At 49.5% G+C, this 20,022-nt stretch overlaps 1 pseudogene; it reads right to left on the bottom strand.

The window, feature by feature from the left end:
* Window positions 1–1,319: 1,319 nt before the first annotated feature.
* LOC146179702 (uncharacterized) lies at window positions 1,320–4,324 on the bottom strand (annotated as a pseudogene).
* Between the last annotated feature and the right edge of the window lie 15,698 nt (window positions 4,325–20,022).

The following is a 20,022-nucleotide window of genomic DNA, read 5'->3' on the forward strand; positions in this document are numbered from 1 at the left end:
TGACCTTCGAACGCTGTTTTTGCGCCAAAAGTAGCCTGGCTAACCAGACTGCTTTTGTAAGTCTATGAATAGTAAGAATATGGAACCCAGATAAAGAGGTACGCCCAGCAGGCAACAATGGAGAGCATTTCACGTGCGCAGACAAGGGCGCTGGACAGCTGTAAAGCTGAAAAAAAGAGAAGGTGGCTCGAAGCAATCGCCACAGTGCAGCGTCGAGTTGAAGAGGAGGGCCCTATGTATGCAGCAGGGCACTTTGATTAATTATTTTTGGTCCGAAAATTAAACAGCATGTTCCGAAATGTTTGAACTCATTTTTCTAAGTTCGCACTTTTTGCGAAAACACAACCTTAGGAAAACTATCATTTCCAAACTCTTTCACTATAAGCGGCTTTCAAGGTGGTTTCTGGACTATATATTTTTGTCGGGAACAAGATAAGGCACTTTTTAGATCAGTAATATCTCTCCAAGTTAAAAAAAATTGAAATATCTGACATACAATGACAACAAAAAAATGAAGTTTGTTTTCCAAATGCAGAAAATTTTACAAAAATGCCGTAAAAAGCCCTCAATTCTACTTATCCTACACGATGAACTATCTAGAAGGTATTCAATCACAAAAAATTAGTATATCTTCATTGTTTTTGAAATGATAGTTTTCCTAAGTGGACACACTTCTTTGTTCAGTATAGCAGCTACAAGTTATTACCTATTTGCTATTTGTGCTAGGGCAATGAAATTTAGAATATATTCTAATAAGAGGAAGGTAAGCCACTCCTGAAACTTTTATGAAAATTGGTGCAGCCGTTCAAAAGTTGACCCTTTAGCCTAGCATCCCCCCTTAGGCAAAGGAGTTTGGGACTCGCAGATCCCGGCCCCACTGCACTCAAGCGTTCATGCCCCGAAGGTCCATTACGCTGGTAGCCCGGCTTGTGACAGTGTCCTGGTCAGCCGAGTCCGTAGAGCGCAGCAGGGCCTCCCAGTCCTCCCAGGTGTTAAGGTGCTCGAGGCCCCGCGGGGGAGGGTCCGCCGGGCAGAGTCATCACCACCTAGACGAACTTAAGGCCTCAGTGCTCTTCCAGTGACGTCACAGGGATGGGGCCTCACCGTTTTTCTGAGGAGCGCGCATGTTTCTTTTTTACTGCGCGAGGATATGAGGCAGCAGCACAGTTGGCTGCAAAAGATTGTTTTTACTCAAGTTGGGACATCAGTGGACAGATTTACACGTACAAAATATTTATTTACATTTCGATTATTGTAGCACCTTTCTTGACGCGGAATAATATACATTTAAAAGTCACCAGCAACAACCAAACAACTTTTCACTTCCTTGAAAGCGTTGCAGCTTTTCTTTCCTTAGCCTTCGCATTTGCATCGGCTACATCATCGTTGAGCTTGCGGCAGAGGTTTTTGAGCAGAATGTTTGTACTGCTCCACAACACATGCTTCAACAGAAGCTCAACTGTGTGCCCATCTTCGCAGGTGTCAAAATCTGATGACTCTTGATCTGCAAGCAGCTGTAATGTGAGTTCGGTGACTAGACAGCGCTGGTTCGGGCTCTTCAAGAACTCCGCTTTCTCAGACACTTGTTCAACAACAACATGGTTGTGGGTAACAGGATTTACAGCAAACAACGCTGGGAAAATGAGGCCACCTCGGTCTATATCTTTCACCAAGTGATAGTATTTTTGAGCTGCAGAGACAGTGATAGTCTTGTCGACTGTCAATGCTGCCCGACATTTCGTGCAGTTTAATTTCTTGGGAGTCGCGTAGACTGCATATCCTGCCACGCATGCCAGGACGGGGATAATGTCTTCTATTTTTGACAAGGCATCTCTCGTAACTACAACGTTGCAGTTAGGGTGCGGTGTTTCTATCTGCTTTCGCAGATCTTCCCATTGCTAATCGAAGGAGCTATTCGTTCCGCAAGCACTTGCGATTGTGGGCGAAGTATTTTGCAGCCGTAATTTAGGTTCGCTCTCGTAAACTTGCCTAATAGAAACATGATATTGGGAGCCAGCAAGTTGCCTGTATTTCCCGAAGCGGTCTTCTAAGCTGTCCGTCTGGAATTTGCCGAGCAGGACGTATGAAAACTGCAGTTCATCGAAGCAATACCTGCTCACTTCCACCAGTGCATGGGTTGTTTGATGCAGAGAAGCATGAGTTCCTTTGTGAGCACCCCGCTGTCCAGATTCTTCTCTTTCCAAGAATCAAGCCAGTCTAAAATTTTGTAGAGAAAAGCCACCTTTATGTCATCCTCCGAAGGAAAAACTGGCTCTTAAAATCGGTCATCCAGTCCTTTTCCTTTCTATGGGGTTTTAACATTTACAACCTTCCACCATTTCGCTATAACTTCAATGAAACTCGCTGTATCTTCAGGAAAGAGTAAGTTGTGTCTTTCTCCAAGAGCACGAAGCGCTGGGGGCAGGGAGTCATTAAAAATCTGCAAGGCGAACTTTACATTCTGCCGCTCAAGGCTAGACGGGTACAAGGCTTTTCTAGAGAGCGAGTAACCGTACCTCAAAAGCTGATAACTCTCCAGCTTGTAAGCTTCTCTGATTGTAGCAAACGATGCTGTGCGCATGCGTGGAGGTTGGTTGCAATTTTCATTGAAGTCAGGAAAATAGAAGCATAGTTGGTCGTTTTTTTGGTTGAGCCAATTATTTCGGACGCATTTGAGTATATGCACTGGATCAATTACAAAAAAGAGAGGCCTTGATGGGTCAGAGGGGTGCGGATATAAAATTGCATTTGTTGGCGGCGTTGCAAACTGAGACATTGCCTTTCTGTTCACTGAATGATTGTCACTGACTAGACATAAATCTCTGTAGTCAATGTTTTCTAGCCCACATATCACATCTTTCAGTAAATTGTGCAGAAACTCCCAATCGGCTTTGTGCACTGGGACGATGTGGGCCTCTTCTTTGAAAGGGCATGCGATGCTCTGTACCATGAAGACGAAATCACTGGTAGCGACTTCCGATGAATTCAGTGCTGCACCAGTTATATTGTAATGAAAATGTAATGAAAATATGGTTTAATATAGACTTCATCGACCATCAAGGTAATGAAGCGCTGGCGATCATCGAGTTCCGAGATCCTCTTTGTAACATAATTCAGGAATGTAGGACCATGATGTTCCAGCCTTGGGTTCATACCGATTGACGAACATATCGACCGAATGGCCATAGGGTGGGGCAGGGTGACATATCCATAGCCGCGGATGTACTTATATGCGTGCGGTGATACCGTAAAAAGAATGCCGCAATGAACCATGAATTCAACGGAGTATCGTCTCCGCTCCTTCTTCAAAAAAAGCAGGTTCAGCTGCTCGCTCAGGAATTCTATCGCTTCGGCTTTGTCGTCGGCTGGTGTCGTGGAAAACGTGTTCAGCAGCAGACGAATAGTGTGCCCGATGTCTTCGTTTGCATCGGCAGAATTTGAATTTAAACTCTTGTCCCAATTCTCAGCGTTTTGGAGGAGTTCTATTATTTCTCTTTTGCTTCTGGCTGCACTCGAAATGGGCAAGTTAGGGCCCAGTCTTGTGAACGGCTTCTTCACAAAGAACAGTGTGAGACTGCGGTCTGATTTTATTACAATTGAATATTTAATCCACGGAGCTTCGTCCTCTACGATGTGCACCAACAATAGACGCTCACTGGCCTCAATTATATGCCAGAACTGTGACTTATGGCTTCTGACTTCGCTAGCAAGATCCCTTAAGGAGCTGATTTTGTCCGCTTCCTCGGCATTGCGAAATGTCTGAATTGACTCAGAAATTGCTCTTTGCATTGAAGCAACTTCCAGACGTGTTCGCTTCGCCTCTGGCTCCTCTCTTACAGTCTTTGTGCTTGATAGGTAACTAGGGTAGCCTGGAAATAATGATGGAATTGCACCTCACCGAAGGCGCAGATGCGACAACTCTGCTGTCGTCACTCGACCTGTAGCATCGTCGACATATGACGCCTCTCGTACGATGTCGTCGTCTGTGAAGTGATGCTCACATACCTAAAAAAGAAATATTTGTCTAATATAAGTAACAGGCTGCTAAAAATAATAACACGTAATCAAATATTAAATACACATTTAGAAGGTACCCAAAACGTTTTGAATGTTTGGTGGTGCTACAATTTCAAGCTACAAAAGAGAACGAATGGAAAAATTATTCATCTCTTACCCTGGAATGCTCAGAAGGGAGGAATGTTCTCCGTGGAATGCCACGTATCCACGATTGCTGCAGCACTTTATCTTGCGGGAGCTTAAACACATGAACCTTTGGTCCCGTTTTATAGTTACCTCAGCTCTGAGGCACACATTTGTTCGGCATTTTTGCACTAATGTGGAAGCGTCATCACAGCACTCGCGCACAGAAGAAATAGACGGCAGCCAAATAAGCCGTGAGCACACCATCGGACACGAAAGGCGACTAATCGCTCCTGCCGGAGCCACGTGCAGTGGCTTCCCGGATTCCCCTCTAGGAATTCAAAGAAGGCATGCTAGGAGCAGACCGGTTTCTCGCGCCCTGTCGCGACTTCCACGGCAGAGGAGCAGAGCAACACCTTCTCGACTTTTACAAAGCCTGCTCCAACACCACCTAGACGAACTTCTCCCAGCCGTCTACGTCACGCTAGTTGTCCTGTTCTCCCAACAGCATTAGCGTTTGGACGCAACATCGCTCCTGTCGCGTGGCGTTCCTTGGCGAGCGTTCCAGTGTGTAATTGCAGATGGCAGGAACGCTCATGTCGCGTTGCGTTCTATGGCGCGCGGTGGTGTTGGTTGAGCCAACACCACCTAGACTACTAGTCTAGGCGGTTGGTTGAGCAGAGCCGCGTCGCGATACCGGCCTCATCCTTGTGACGTTGCTGTGACGTCAGCTCTCAGCGCAGAGGCTTTAAGTTCGTCTAGGTGGCGTTGCACCTTCCTCCCTTCTCTTACGGCGCGGTTGAGGTGTCCACAAAAAACAAGTGAGACAGTTACCGTGCATTTTCCTTCCTATAAATCAATCTGGGCGATAATTACAGACCAAAGTATCAGTGGCCTCCCTCTCCCAGGGTGTCAGACGCGGCGTGTGACTGCTTACGGGGATGACATTACGTTGTATCTGAGCGATGAAGCAAGCATGCTGCGCTGCCTTCATCATTTTAACAGATACGGCAAGGTGTCTGGAGCTACACTCAATTTTAAAACGAGTAAATATCTTTCAATTGGCAGGCCAGAGGCGCGCCTTAATGGTGGCCTACCAATTACGCACAGTGACACCATCCGCATTTTTGGCATTGATTATGAGGCACGTGAGATAGCAGCTTCGGTGTGGACTTCCGTTTTAAACAAGGTGAGCAGCAAGGTGACTACAGCCAGTGCCTTTGAACTACAAACGTTGGTGAAACGCTACCTTGTCCAGACTGTTTTTTGCGGATGAATATGGTACCTCGAAAATTTAAAGCATCCGCATCCACCTCTCAGAATTTTGCGTTCCCTTCAGTCTCTTGTAAGTTGTTATCGAGCAGGTTGCACAGAACTATACTCGGGGACAACTTTCTGTTGCGATGGAGCCAAAGCTGCGGGGGGCAGGGCTTTCCTAACTGTGTTACTACGCCATGTAGTTCCGCGTATCGGACCTCGGCGCGGTCTCTGTCGTTGTTATTGTAGGAAGCAGGAAAAGAAAATGCACGGGCGTGCTACTGGCTCTGTAGCTGAAAAAAAATCTGATTGATTGATTTATAGGAAGGGAAAGGCGCGGTAACTGTCTCATTTGTTTTTTGTGGACACCGCAACCTCGTCGTAAGGGAAGGAAGAAAGGTGGAGCGAAAGTGGAAAGAGAGAAAGAGGAGCTGTAGTGGAGGGCTAATAAGCAATTTCGACCACCTGGGGATATTTAACGTTCGCTGACATCTTTAACGTGCGCTGACATCGAGGGTGGCAGTTCCTGGCCCTACGGGGCTAGGCAACACCACCTAGGCTAGGACGGTAGGTCCACGCCGCTTGCAGCGGGGGCTAGCCAGCCACCGTATTTTATCTGTTGTAGGCCGTCATTGCACCCGCCACTGCTTCGGTGGTGGACGACGGCTGTTGCGACGTGCGTCTTTCTCTCCCTCTTCTTTTTTATTTCTTCTCTATTTTCTCTTCTGTGCGCACGAGGCAGCGGAGGTGGCTCAGCTACAGAGCCAGTAGCCGGCCCGTGCATTTTCTTTTCCTTCTTCTTACAGCCACAACAACAACAACAACTGACATCGCACAGCACATGGACGCCTCTTCGTTTCGCCTCCATCGAAACGCAGCCGCCAAGGTCAAGTTCGAACTCGGGTATTCCGGACAGTAGTCGGGCGTCTTACCAGTGTACCATCCCGCTGAGCCACCTCCGCTACTTCGTGTGGACAGTCGAGAAATACTGATTGACACTGGTTGATTTATAGGAAGGGAAAGGCGCGGTAACTGTCTCACTAGTTTTCTGTGGACACCCAAACCGCGCCGTAAGGGAAGGGAGGAAGGTGGGAGTGAAAGTAGAAAGAGAGAAAGAGGAGCCGTAGTGAAGGGCTACGGTGTAATTTCGACCAACTGGGGTTCTTTAACGTGCGCAGACATCGCACAGCACACGGACGCCTCTTCGTTTCGCCTCCATCGAAACGCAGCCACCGAGTTCGGGTTCGAACCCGGGTACTCCGGCGCAGTAGTCGGGCGTCTTACCACTGCACCACCCCGGCGGGGCGCGGACAGTAGAGAAAATAGAAAAGAATGAAAAAGAAGAGGGAGAGAAAGACGCGCGCCGCAACAACAGCTGTCGTCCACAACCGAAGCAGTGGCGGGGGCAATGATGGCCTACAACAGATATAATTCGCGGCTGGCTAGTCCCCGCCGCAAGCGGCGTTGACCTACCGTCCCAGCCCCGTAGGGCCAGGAACTATCACCCTTCACCAACTCCGCCCATCACGCACGACGTACGCTGTCAAAAAGAGAAAAACAGACACTCGTTACGAACGTGTGCCTACACAGACGCGCGTTATGAACGCGCCGAGAAATGACCGGAGTAAAGCGGCAGACGCACCCCACCCTGCCCCGCCTACGTTGCTTGCGCTTTGCGAGATTGTCGACAGGCCGCGCAGCTATCAACATGAACGCTGCGTATTACACTCCCGCTGTACTTGCTAGTACTGTAGTATAAGCCTGATACAATAATAAGGTTAATAGTTCCATAATTATATAACGTTCCAAAGCATCCCTTGCGAAATTTCTGCACGCCCTGGTGCGTTTGGAGAGCTCCACATTATGTTCAGCCCGCTGAGAATATTTAACTGCTACTGAAACCGGTACTCGACTATATTCGCTTGTTACATCCATAATGTTGTCGCTATGGCCATGATCCAAACCGACCAGTTATATCAAGCAAAAAACAAAACCAATGAAGAAATTAAATTCACAAAAAAAAAATACATATTCAAAGACAAATACAAGCAGCGTATATTGTTTCCAGGTCCACGAAAGGAATTTTATCTTCGACCAATTACATACAGCCCCACTAAGGTGGTGCAGCGGTTTGGGGGCTTGACTGCAGTGCTCAAGGATGTCCGGCCTTGGCGGCTGCTTTTTCGATGCAAGCACCCTTGTGCTAAGCGATGTCAGTGCACTTTACAGAGAACCTCAGGCGGTGAAAACTTCCGGAGGCCCCACTACGTCGTCCCTCATAGCCTTTGGGATGTTAAACCGCATAAACCAAGCGAATTGCATACGCTTTGCCTCAACCTTTTGTGAGATCACCAATATAATTGTAATCTCTCTCTGTTTTATTCCTGCAGGTACGTACGTCCAACGTTAATGAAGCTAAGATCAGTTGCCAAACTATCCGTGTTCTGCATGCTGCTGAATCGGCGCCTCAATTTTAACGCGAGGTGGCACAGCAGTCGAACTCGGCTCCAGGTCGCCATCAAAGCGCAAGTAGGTGCCGCGGGTCCGGCCGTCCGGCGGAGCATCTAGCCTTCGGGAATGTTAAATTAACTGGCGTCCCAAATGTCGCACTTGCCGTTATTTACGCTAAAGAAAAAGTCGTCTGAACCCCGTGTAGCGAGCATGCTACAACATTCTGCTGAAGCAGAGGTGATCGCTGCTCAGCCAACGCTGGCTGAGATGGGCGGCGGTCATCTTTTGAATGGAACGTGGTTGTACGAGCTTCGTCCCCATGGCATATATGAGACATCCACACTAAAGGCGGAGGTCAGATTATTGCAAGGCTAATCGTAAGGTCACTAATAATTAAGCTTAGGTCAGTGCAAAAGTTTGGCACGTGCTTCTGCTGTTTCTGCCCCCCCGCATATGCGCTTAACGACCAATTAGCAATATCTTCGCAGCACAAAGGGCCGCATTAGCAGCAGTCTAAAGTTGACCACGCCTAACTACGATGTCTGTGGTGTAGTTTTCTAAAATAAGCGGATTATGCGCACAGCACTAATTTCGTCAATGAGCATGCATAGTCACTTTTATCCGCGCGCCACGCGCAACGTAAGCCGCGAAGGCGACGAACTCGTTCAGCTTCGTGAGTTGTCTGTTCCTCTCTTCCCGCAAGAGAAGATGGAGCGTAGAGAGGAGTTCCGGCGCAAACAACTCGAGACAATAAAGTTTAGTCTTTTTTAGGATTCACTACTCTCGGTTTATCATCTGGTCAGCGCCAGCGTCGCGAGTATTTACTTTGTGATCATTTGCGCAGTGCGTTGCTGAAGACACAAACACAGATGTAATTGATTCATAGCTGCATATGTACATTATGGTACAAATTACAGTACTTTTTGCACGTTATAATGAATGCATACATTATAGCAGTCGAGACTTAATATTCCTTCTGACTGACATTACTCCTCTCGGACAGAAAGCATGAGTAAAAATGCATCCGCTTTACCAAATAAAACTTCCTCACTTGCACTGTAAGCTGTACAAAGTGCAGGTAACATGCTATTCGTGGTAGCTTGCTGCTCTAAAGCTGATCTCCAATCGAATGATTAGATATCTCAGGGCACGTTTTCGGTCGTCTGTCGCTCGACCAATTACTAGTGTAAGTCAGTAGTTCAGTAGCTTGTATGGTCCTTGAGTACTCCAGGAACACAGTAGCGCTTTTCACTTAGACGATAATGATACACTTATTTATATATTGTGGGACAGCACTTGCACAAAACGTCTGTTCTATTCCAGAACCAGCTGGCACACAGCGCGCGACGCTCCGAGCAGCAGTCAGCGATGATGATGATGATGATGATGTATCTATATAGATGAAAGAGGTGGAAATTCACGCGTTTCGCTCACACAAATCCCCCCGACAAAAGAGCGGCCACCCTGGTCGCTGATTACAGGGATGAGGGACGACGGGCATAGGGCTTCATGCGCGAGACGTGGACGATCTCTTCGGAGGGACGACGTCGATCTGCGACGGTGTGCGAGGGAATAACGCGATAGTTCACCGGAGACGTTTGTTGGAGTACTGTATAAGGGCCAATGTAATGATGAAGAAACTTCTCACACAGGCCAGTAATGCGGATTGGTGTGCACAGGAGAACTTCATCACCGGGTTAAAAGGAGGGAGTTCGATGGCGTTGATCATACAGAACTTTGCGTTCTTGTTGAGCATCTTCAGTGTTCAAACGGGCAAGTTGGCGACACTGGGCCATACGAGTGGCAAACTCTTCGCCCAGAGATTCAGACGTAGAGGGAGCAGAGAAGGAAGTAGTGTCCAGTACTGTCGATGGTTGACGGCCATAAACTAAAAAGAAAGGGCTATAACCAGTAGTGCGCTGAACAGCGGAATTGTAGGCGTAGGCGACGAAAGGTAAAACGTTGTCCTAGTTCCGGTGATCAGGAGCGATATACATGGATTTCATGTCGGACAAAGTGCGATGAAACCGCTCGTTGAGTCCGTTGGTCTGAGGGTGGTAGCTAGACGAAGTCTTATGGACGGTGTTGGCTGCGCGCAGTACTTCCTCAAGGACTTGAGAAAGAAATGTCTTTCCACGGTCGCTAATGAGAATAGGAGGAGCACCATGACGCAAAACTATCGCACGCAGGAAAAAACCGGCGACTTCAGAGGCGGCACCGGAGCGAAGAGGTGCGGTTTCAGCGAACCGCGTTAGATGGTCGATAGCAGTGACAACAAAACGGTTGCCATCTGACGTCAAAGGGAGAGGACCAAACAAGTCAATGGCGACCGTGTCAAAAGGCACAGATGGGCAAGGTAGAGGTTGCAGTAGGCCAGAAGGAGGGGATGTTGAACAATTGCGATGTTGGCAATACGGACATGATGAAATGTATTTGGCGACGCTGGCAGAAAGCCCAGGCCAGAAGTAGCGGCTCTTGATACGGTCGTAAGTTTTAAAGTGGCCTAAATGTCCAGCACTGGGGTCGTCGTGGTAAGCCTCCATAATTTCAAAACGAAGGGAGCGAGGGGCAACGGGTACCCAGCGTTGACCCGTAGGGTGATAAACGTCGCGGTAAAATGTTCCATGGTGAAATCGGAACCGACAAAGCTGACGGCGCAAGCGTCTGTTTGGGACAACTGATTCTCCACGGAGGCGAGCGATGATTGTGCGGCAGTAAGGGCCAGTCAGCTGCAGGGACGAGAAATCAGCATTGTTCTCGAGTGGATCTATAGCGATGGGTGCAACATTCGGTGGCCAGCAGAAGGCTGACTCGGATGGCATAAGTGAGAGGAGACCGTATGTGGGGCCGCGTCAGTAGGTAGCAATGGGCAGCGAGAGAGGGCGTCAGCGTCGAGGTGTTTTCGCCCAGATTTATAAGTGATGGTGAAGGTGTATTCTTGAAGACGTAGTACCCAGCGACCCAGTCGACCCGATAAGTTCTTCAGCGATGACAGCAAACAGAGTGCGTGACGGTCTGTGACAATGGTGAAGTGGCGGCCATACAAATAAGGTCGAAATTTTTGAACCGAACAAACAACGGCGAGGCACTCTTGCTCGGTAATAGGATAGTTATGTTCAGCTGCAGTAAGCGTACGACTGGCGTATGCGACGACTTGCTCTTCAGACACTGCGTTGCGTTGCAAGAGAACGGCGCCAATACCGTGGCCACTGGCGTCTGTGTGAAGTATGGTGGGCGCATCAGTGTCAAAATGGCGAAGCACAGGAGTGGAAGTGAGTGCCTGCTTGAGAGCTTTGAAGGCGTCTTCACATTCAGTGGACCAGGTGTAAAACACTTGGGAAGACACGAGCTTGTGTAACGGGGCAGCAATTGTTTCAAAGCTCCGAATAAAACGGCGGAAGTAGGAGGCTAAGCCAAGGAAGCTGCGAAGATCTTTCTGACGTTGGGGCCGAGGAAAATTAACGACAGCAGTAATTTTTTCGGGATCAGGCTGGATTCCTGCCTTACTGACGACATGGCCGAGTACTTTGATGGTCTTACTGGCAAAGTGGCACTTCTTAGTATTGAGCTGAAGCCCCGCCTGGGCAAGGGACGTGAGGACATCAGTGAGACGCTGTAAGTGCTGAGCGAAGCTTGACGAGAAGACAATGATGTCGTCGAGATAACATAGGCATGTTTTCCATTTCATGCCGCGAAGCACGGTATCAATCATGCGCTCAAAGGTGGCCGGCGTATTGCAGAGTCCAAAAGGCATCACGTTAAATTCGTAGAGACCGTCGGGGGTAGAAAAGGCAGTCTTGCCCTTGTCTGCATCGTGCATAGGAATTTGCCAGTATCCCGAGCGGAGGTCGAGACTGGAGAATACTCAGCGCCTTGGAGACAGTATAATGCGTCATCAATACGAGGCAAAGGGTAAACATCCTTGCGCGTGATCTTGTTAAGTGCCCGGTAATCCACGCAGAAGCGGACTGAGCCATCTTTTTTCGAACGAGGACCAGAGGTGAGGACCAAGAGCTCGTGGATGGTCGGATGACATTTCGAGCAAGCATGTCAGCAACTTGCTCCTCAATGACTTTGCGTTCTGCTGCTGAAACGCGATACGGCCTTCGTCGAACAATAGCAGAGCCGTCCGTCTCTATGCAATGAGAGGTGATGGAGGTCATCCCCAACGCTGAGGAGCACACATCAGAAGACTCTCGGTGCCGCAGGAGGACGTCTAGCAGAGCTGTGGACTGCTCGGATGTAAGGTCAGGGCTGATGGCGGCTGCGAGCGCAGAGGATGTCGGAAATGGATGCTTGGCAGGAGGCGGTGGTGCGCTGGACAATGTGTTGAGGGGGGATCGCAGTCAAAAATAAACCCAACTGTCGCTCCTCTGGGCAGTAAGAACGGCTGGAGAGTTGTATTGAGGGCCGCAACGACCGCGCAACCACGGGTGAAGGAGGTGAGGCACGAGGCAAGAGCTAGGCCGTCGGAGGTCCACCGAGGAGCGGGCATAACGAAGGCTTCGCCATCGAGAGGGTAGTCCAATGCCACGATGATCAGCTGCTCGCGTCCTGGGGGCAAAACGAAATCAACTGCTGCGAACACGTGTGGTGGTGAACAATCAGAAGTCGGTAATATATCGGGGGCCGCAAGATGAATGAGGCGCTCACGGCAAGAGATGAGGGCGGACGCCGACGATAAGAAATCCCACCCCAAAATCATGAGATGAACGCACGTGGGGAGCACAATAAATTCGATATGATGCCGCTGGTTATCGATGAGGACACGTGCTGTGCATTGGCCGGTGGGTTTCATATGAGTTCCATTAGCTCCACGAAGTGGCGGACCGATGTATGGCGTTAGAACTTTGCGCAGATGAGAACACAGAGAGAAATGCATGACGGAATAAGCGGCGCCGGTGTCGATGAGGGCCTCAACGTCCAATCCTTCAACAATCACTACTAACATATTCGACGGCCGCCCAGGAGAAATTGCAGATTTCGAACTCGAAGCAGCTTTCCCTCCAAAAACTGCTTCGGTTAGTTTTCCGTTATTGGTTGGAAGGGTTGCGAGGCAGGACGAAGCGGTGACGCGCGGCGAAAAGGCGAAGGGGATCGGCGTCGGGAAGGACGCGGGGGCCGTGCAACATTGGTGGAATTCGTAGGAGAGGAAGGACGCCGGTAAAAATCTGAGTAGGGCAGTGTAGAATCATCAGGCTGGCGCACCCGGGCACGTTCAAAGGGAGCATAACCTCGTTGCTCGTCTTGCTGGCGGCGGTGACAGACACGGGCAATGCGGCCACGTATCCCACAATAGTAGCACACAGGGCGGGAGGGGCGCCAGGCTGTAACAGGACGGTGCACTGTAGGATATGGTGCCATGGCAGCGACGTGACCGCACACGGGTGCCGAACAAGTCGGGGAAGGCGGAGTGGGTTGACGTGAAGTAATCCCGGCATAGGTTGGCAAGGGATGTTGGGAGGCGATGGGAAGCGGCGAGTGAGGTTGGGAGGCAATGGGAGGTGGGGCAGGTGCCACAGTGCAGTTGAAATTCGTCAGTTCATCTTTGATGATGCTGCGCAAATATACCGTTGGTGGCGGAAGAGTTGGAGATACTGCAGATGGGTTGGTGAGGCTGTAGAGCTCGTCTCGGATCATGGTGTGGATTAGGGACCGCAAATTTCCATCTATGAGGGAGCCACCTTCACTGGGGTCTTGCACGAGGCGGCAGGACTGTAGCTGGTCCAGACGTTGACATGTGGATCTGATGTCAGATACGGACGACGGGTTTTTAAACACGAAGGCATTGATAGCAGCAATGTTGATGCAATTAATTAAGTGGCGAACACGCTCAGATTCAGGCATAGCAGCGTCGACACGGCGACAAAGTGCCAGAGCGTCCTCGATATACGACGTATAGGACTTGCCGGGCTGCTGGAGACGAGCTTCAAGTTTTTTCTTTGCCTGCTCTGAGCGACCAGCCGGAGTGCCGAAAATTTTCTTTAGCTGGTCCGTGAATGTCGGCCAGTCAGCGATGTCATCCTCATGATTGAGGAACCAGGTTTTGGCGACGTCAGCCATTAGAAGACGACGTTGAGCAGTTTATGAGCGTCATCCCAGCAGTTAAATGTACTGACCTTGTTGTAGTTGTCGAGCCAGTCGTCGACATCTTCACCGCGAAGGCCAGCAAAGATTTGGGGATCGCGCTGGCGGCTGGTGACAGTCCAGGCAGGGGCAGCCGCAGTAGGAGGAGGAGACGCTGGGGGTGAGCGAGCACCGTTGCCCTCATCCATAGCACAGTGCCGTTGACGCAAGCGAAGGCCTGAACGGAGCTCCAGGGAGAACGGTAGGCGGGTCTAAAGCGAGAGGTGGGGAATACGAATCGCACCTCCGCCACTTGTGGGACAGCACTTGCACAAAACGTCTGTTATATTCCAGAAACAGCTGGCACACAGCGCGCGACGCTCCGAGCAGCAGACAGCGATGATGATGATGGATTTATATAGATGAAAGAGGTGGAAGTTCATGCGTTGCGCTCACAATATTTAGTACTGTCAGCTCCTGAGCATCAAAAACGCCACAAAGCTGCCTCCGCCGTCACCTTCCGCTATCTTCGCCAGCGTGGGGACGATGATTTAAAGATTCTTCTTCAGAGTGACAGTCCGGAGTCACTTTGTTTTTCTTCCATGACCGTACCTTCCTGTCTGGCAGTTTTCGCTTCTTTGTGCGGCTTCAATAGGTATGAAGGCAGGTTAGGGAAAACTTTACGCATCCTTCAACAAAGCTCCATTTACCCCTCTCAATTATTTACCATTGATGACGTGCGTGTACGTCTTCAGTTTATCTTCGTGAAAATGAAAGGTCGAAAACACGTGATTTGACAGAACAATTTCTGTAAACACTCGGAATCGCGCAATCCCATGCAGGTAGGCCTGCCGAGAACAAATGCCTTACGGCTTTTTTGTTGCTCCTGTAGCCGCTCGCCCAGCCCGGCACGCAGCTCATCAGCTTGATTATTATAAACTCTGTATGCAAGCATAGGCACCACAAACAACGATCACTACGGCAACCGCGTCGCGAGCGCACTGCACTCTATGCTGCGCGACTATACGAGTCCAGCCACCGATCGGACCGGCTGGATCCTGGTTCGACTGCAGCGCCACTCTAAGTGGCCAGTGACGGCGGCGCCGCGAAACAGCTCCCAGTTTGTCAACTGACCCTATTTCTATTAACGTTGCGTACGTCCCCCTCCTCAAGCGGCATGGGACAATAAAAGTTTAGATTGTTGACACCCTCCTCGCGGGTTGTACTCTCGGTGAGTGAAAAAAAAAAAGCGAAGCTTTTCACCTGTTCAAACACTTATTGCATAACCAGTTTTGTTTCCTTTGCTCTACCCATCAAATCATTTTTTTTATGCAAGTATATAAAAAAAAAATTCTTTGCTACCCAATTCTTGGCCGATCCCCCTCTGTGGGTATGTGCCATAAGTTATTTGGACAACAACAACAACAACAACAACAGTGCGCAGCAACCCGTGTGAGCCTCCGACAATAGATAGCGCTACAAGAGACTTGCGTTCACCAACTTTGCCCTGGACGTTCGTCTATCGCTTCGGACCCGGTGTGGTGATTTCCAGACCAAGGCAAGCAGTTTGATCATTTTCCCACCAAATTTTTTTGGCCGCAACAGCTGCGACAGCTAAGCCTATCAGCTGCCTCACGACATCGGCGCGTTCGCGCGCAGCGGCGGTGGCGACGTCGCGTCCCGCCAAGCCCAACACCGCCTTGACTATGCCTTACACTGTGGAAGGCACCGACATTACCGCCGCGGAGTTATCCGATGGCTCATGGACGGCGTTCGAGATGCAACGCCGGTACCGAAGACCATCTCCGCCCAAGAAACAACCTGCCGAGGCCCAGACGCCAGCCACGACATCGACTCTACCGAATCCGCGGCCACGCGGACGCCCTCCACCCTTGACCAAAAAGCGTCCTCTGCCCCGCCTGCCCTCAGAACACCTCAAGATCGTCCTCCGTCCACAGGGCACGCTGAACCTCCACACCGTAGGCCCCGCACGACTTTCACTTGCTATCTACGCAGCCGCCAACGTCGACCACCGCCTAGCGGTTACTGCCGACCAAGTCCGCATACACCCCACTAACAACACCATCACAGTGAGCACGCCTGACAATGCCCGTGCAGTGTCTTACGCCAAGATCGGCAGCATCACCATCGACAACACAGTTGTCCAGGTTGCCGCCTACGCCCCAGCCCCGGACAATTCCGTACGGAGGATTTTGTACCGAGCCTACAGTTACGAAAACGATGCCGAGATCCTGGCTGAGCTCCGCGCTCGTAATCCTGATCTCCCCATCGTTGCTGCGCGTCGTATGGGCAAGACGCAGCACTTCGTCGTTACGTTCGGAAACACCGAGCTGCCCCGATACGTGCAGTACTTGGGGTTTACTTTAGAAGTCTTCCCTTTGAAGCCTCGCCCGGAGGCGTGCTTCAACTGTCGCAAGCTGGGTCACCGAGCGGACGTGTGCCCCCAACCACGAATACCTACTTGCCGCCGCTGCGGCGTCGCTCACGACTCCCAACCAGCCGGCCAACCACCTACCTGTCAAGCCATGTGCATCGTATGCAAAGGCTCACATCCAACAGGCAGCAGTCCCGTCCCCGAGAACGCGGCCACCAACAACCACCCCCAAGGGATGAATCCTTCCCGCCACTGCAAAGCAGCAGTCCCCCACCTGACCTCGCCACAAAGTCAACCACTTCAGCTGCAGGAACCAAGAGATGACTCTTTTTCCCCTCTACGTGGACGCAGTGGGAGCAGAGATAGGAGCAGGTTATCGTCCCAGAGACGCAGCTAGCGGATCAACTCCAACTCCGGAGAAGAAGGAAGACCTGCCAAACATTTGGGATGGAAGACGCCACTTACAGACGACAAGCAACGCCGAGCACCCGACCCACAGGTAAGGGAGCTGGCAGAGTTAGTCCGACAACTGCAACAACAGTTAGCTCAGTCTAACACAAAATCAAACAGCTAGAAACTGCAAATGCGCAATCAAAAAATGAACAGTCGTCTGTGGCTTGCGCTCGCGTTGAAGCCAGCCGCAATGAGGACATGGAAGTAGATCAAAACCGCCGTAACAAACGAACGGCACCTTTGGTACCTCGGCCAGGTGCAGATGACTTAGAGAGTAATTATGAAGAGAGATTTGCAAAAATAGACCAAAGACTAGCCAAGGTGGAGGAAACTATCCAGAAATTAATACCACAGCTTAACAAAGTAACTGACCCAATGGAAAAGTTTCCGACTACTTTCGAAACTGTCCTAGCTAAACTCGACACGCTTACAACCAGGGTTAACGCACTAGCATCCCCTAGCAATCTGACATCTCCAACGCCTAATGCAGGCTCTTTGCCTCCCACCCACACAGCATTCTCACGCCCAGCTGACGGTGCTTCGGCGCGTCCGTCCCCCAGCAGCATTCTCCGACCCAGCGTATTGCAACCCGCGCGAGCGGAACCTTACCCGATACGCGATGGCTAGTACACCTGTTATAGTGTGGCAATGAAACTGCAGGGGATTCCGAGCCAAGCGCTAGGCTCTGGAATATGCAGTTTTGGCCCAAACAAACAGGCCGGTAGTCATAGCACTTCAAGAGACGAATACAGAAGTAAAGCTTGCAGGGTATACAGCATACAATGAGAAAGTGTCGGCTGAGTGCCGGCCGATCACAGCTACACTTGTACACCGTAATCTAACTGCAAACCAACTAGATTTGGAAACACCGGAGGTCTCTCATACATTTATACAAATCCTGCCGAACAAACGAACAAAATCTCCCCTTTACATTCAAACGTATATAGTGCACCTAAAGACAACAGCACGAAAATAGCCACACACTTCCGTAAGGCGCATGTAGCCGCTCATAATGGAATGTTGCTGACTGTTGGCGACTTTAACGCACCCCATGCAGAATGGGGCTACTTAGTTAACAGAAGAAAGGGAACTAAATTATGGGAGACAGCCCAGGCGCTAGGGCATACCTAACTCGTCGACCCTGATAAACCTACGCGCATTGGTAACAGTGTCACCAGGGATACGTGCCCTGACCTTACCTTTGCCAGAAATATCCCCGATGCGAGATGGAAAAACCTAAATACAAACATAGGAAGCGACCACTATGTACTGTGTACCACTTTCCGAGCCACGCATTGCAAAATGCGTCGCCAAGAAGTGAAGCACACGAACTGGGATGCCTTTAGATATGTCCGCTCGCAAAGGCTAGCGGAAAGTATAGTAGATTTAAGGCAATGGACGGAGCGTCTGTTGCAAGACGCCTCAAACACTTCAAAAACTGTTACCCTGGAGGCCAGCAGTCCCAGCCCGGACGCTAAGCTAGTGCACATGATCGAAGCACAAGGAAGTATCCATGCTCGATGGCGTAAAAATAAGCACAACCGACGTTTAAAAATTCGGCTAACCCGGCTTGAAAAGGAAATCGAGGCTTACTCGTGGGAACTTAGCCGAGAACAGTGGCATCAGACTTGCGACCGCCTTAATGCGCAACTGGGCAACAAGAACACGTGGTTTTTACTTAGACATTTACTGGATCCTACGAGAACTAAGGCAGATTCCCACAAGAACCTACATAGGATCTCACAATCTTTCCAAGGCACCGACGAAGAGCTCATGACCACTTTAAAAGATAAAAACATTAACACCTCCCAGGATATACCCACGCCAGATGGGTACTCAGGATTGGATAATCCTCGCATGGATAGCGTCTTTACCGTAGCAGAGATTAGGGCTGCTCTTAACCAAATTAACACCACCTCGGCACCGGGGGAAGATTGCATCACCAATAAGATGTTGCGCAATTTAGAAGACCAGTCAGTAGAGGCTCTTACGGACCTCTTCAACAGGTACTGGACAGAGGGCAGCGTCCTTGAGGAATGGAAGCATGCTAAAATTATTTTCATACCTAAACCGGGCAAAAGACTCGAGATGGGGAACCTCCGCCCAATCTCGCTAACGTCATGTCTCGGGAAGGTAAAGGAACACTTTGTCTTAAACAGGCTCCTTATGCACACCGATGCGGAAGGCACGTTTCCCCCGTCCATGATTGGGTTTCAAAGTCAAAGTCAAAGTTTATTTCCCATCTAAAACTACAGATGGAGGAATCGTACAAAAAAAGCTGCCCTTGGACAGCTTGACGAGTCTACAATCCTAATTATTGGCAGGGAGGCAACACAAGAGTTTATACAATTTTAAAAACAATCTCACAAAGAAACACCAGAAGATACACGAAACAGCAATATGTATACATAATGAAACTTAAACCATGTCATTCAAAAACAAATTATGTAGTTCACGACGTGGAAAAGAAAGCAAATCGACGTAAATGTGGATATACCTATTTAAAAGAGATGGAAGAGTGTACTGAAGGCATTCCCTACCAATATTTAATCGAGGTGTTGGCACTGTCCATTCTTCGCCACGCCTTGTTGGACAGACTGATTCTTTTTTCCTTAGTTCTGCTAAATTTATAAGGTTTGTTACATTATTCCTGATTTCTGTTTTAAAAGTAACACTGAGGCGATATTTATAAAGATTATGTGCTTTAATAACTCTGGAATGACAAAAGAGAGCTGCACTTGGATGTCGGAACGGTAAACTATATGTATTTCGGAGATATATTTTTTGCCTTAAATGAATACGTTCAAGGTTAGTGAATGTTGTAGTGCCCCACACTAAGTGGCAATAGTTTAAATGCGAGTTGAATATTGAATTGTATACCAGCATCTTAGTTTTTGTGGGAAGTATGTATGTCGAGCAGGTCTTTCGACTCAGGACATTATGTGGTAAATTCAACAAGACATTCTAGATACAAATCGCATAAGAGCCACGCGAACCATCCTGGGACTCGATGTAAGTAAGGCCTTCGACAATGTGTCACACGCTTCCATCCTCAATCACCTCTCACAGTTAAACGTAGGCAAACGGACATACGACTACATCGCTGCCTTTCTGAATGCGCGTACGGCTACGCTCCATTTCGTTGACAAAGTTAGCGACAAAATTACACTAGAGACGAGAGGAACACCGCAAGGCGCCGTACTTTCACCTTTTCTCTTCAACATCGTTATGAGCGCCCTCCCGCGTCTGTTAGATGATAT

The sequence above is a fragment of the Amblyomma maculatum genome, chromosome 9, assembly GCF_055883805.1.
Source record: "Amblyomma maculatum isolate TAMU_Amacu chromosome 9, ASM5588380v1, whole genome shotgun sequence".
Lineage (NCBI taxonomy): Eukaryota > Metazoa > Arthropoda > Arachnida > Ixodida > Ixodidae > Amblyomma > Amblyomma maculatum.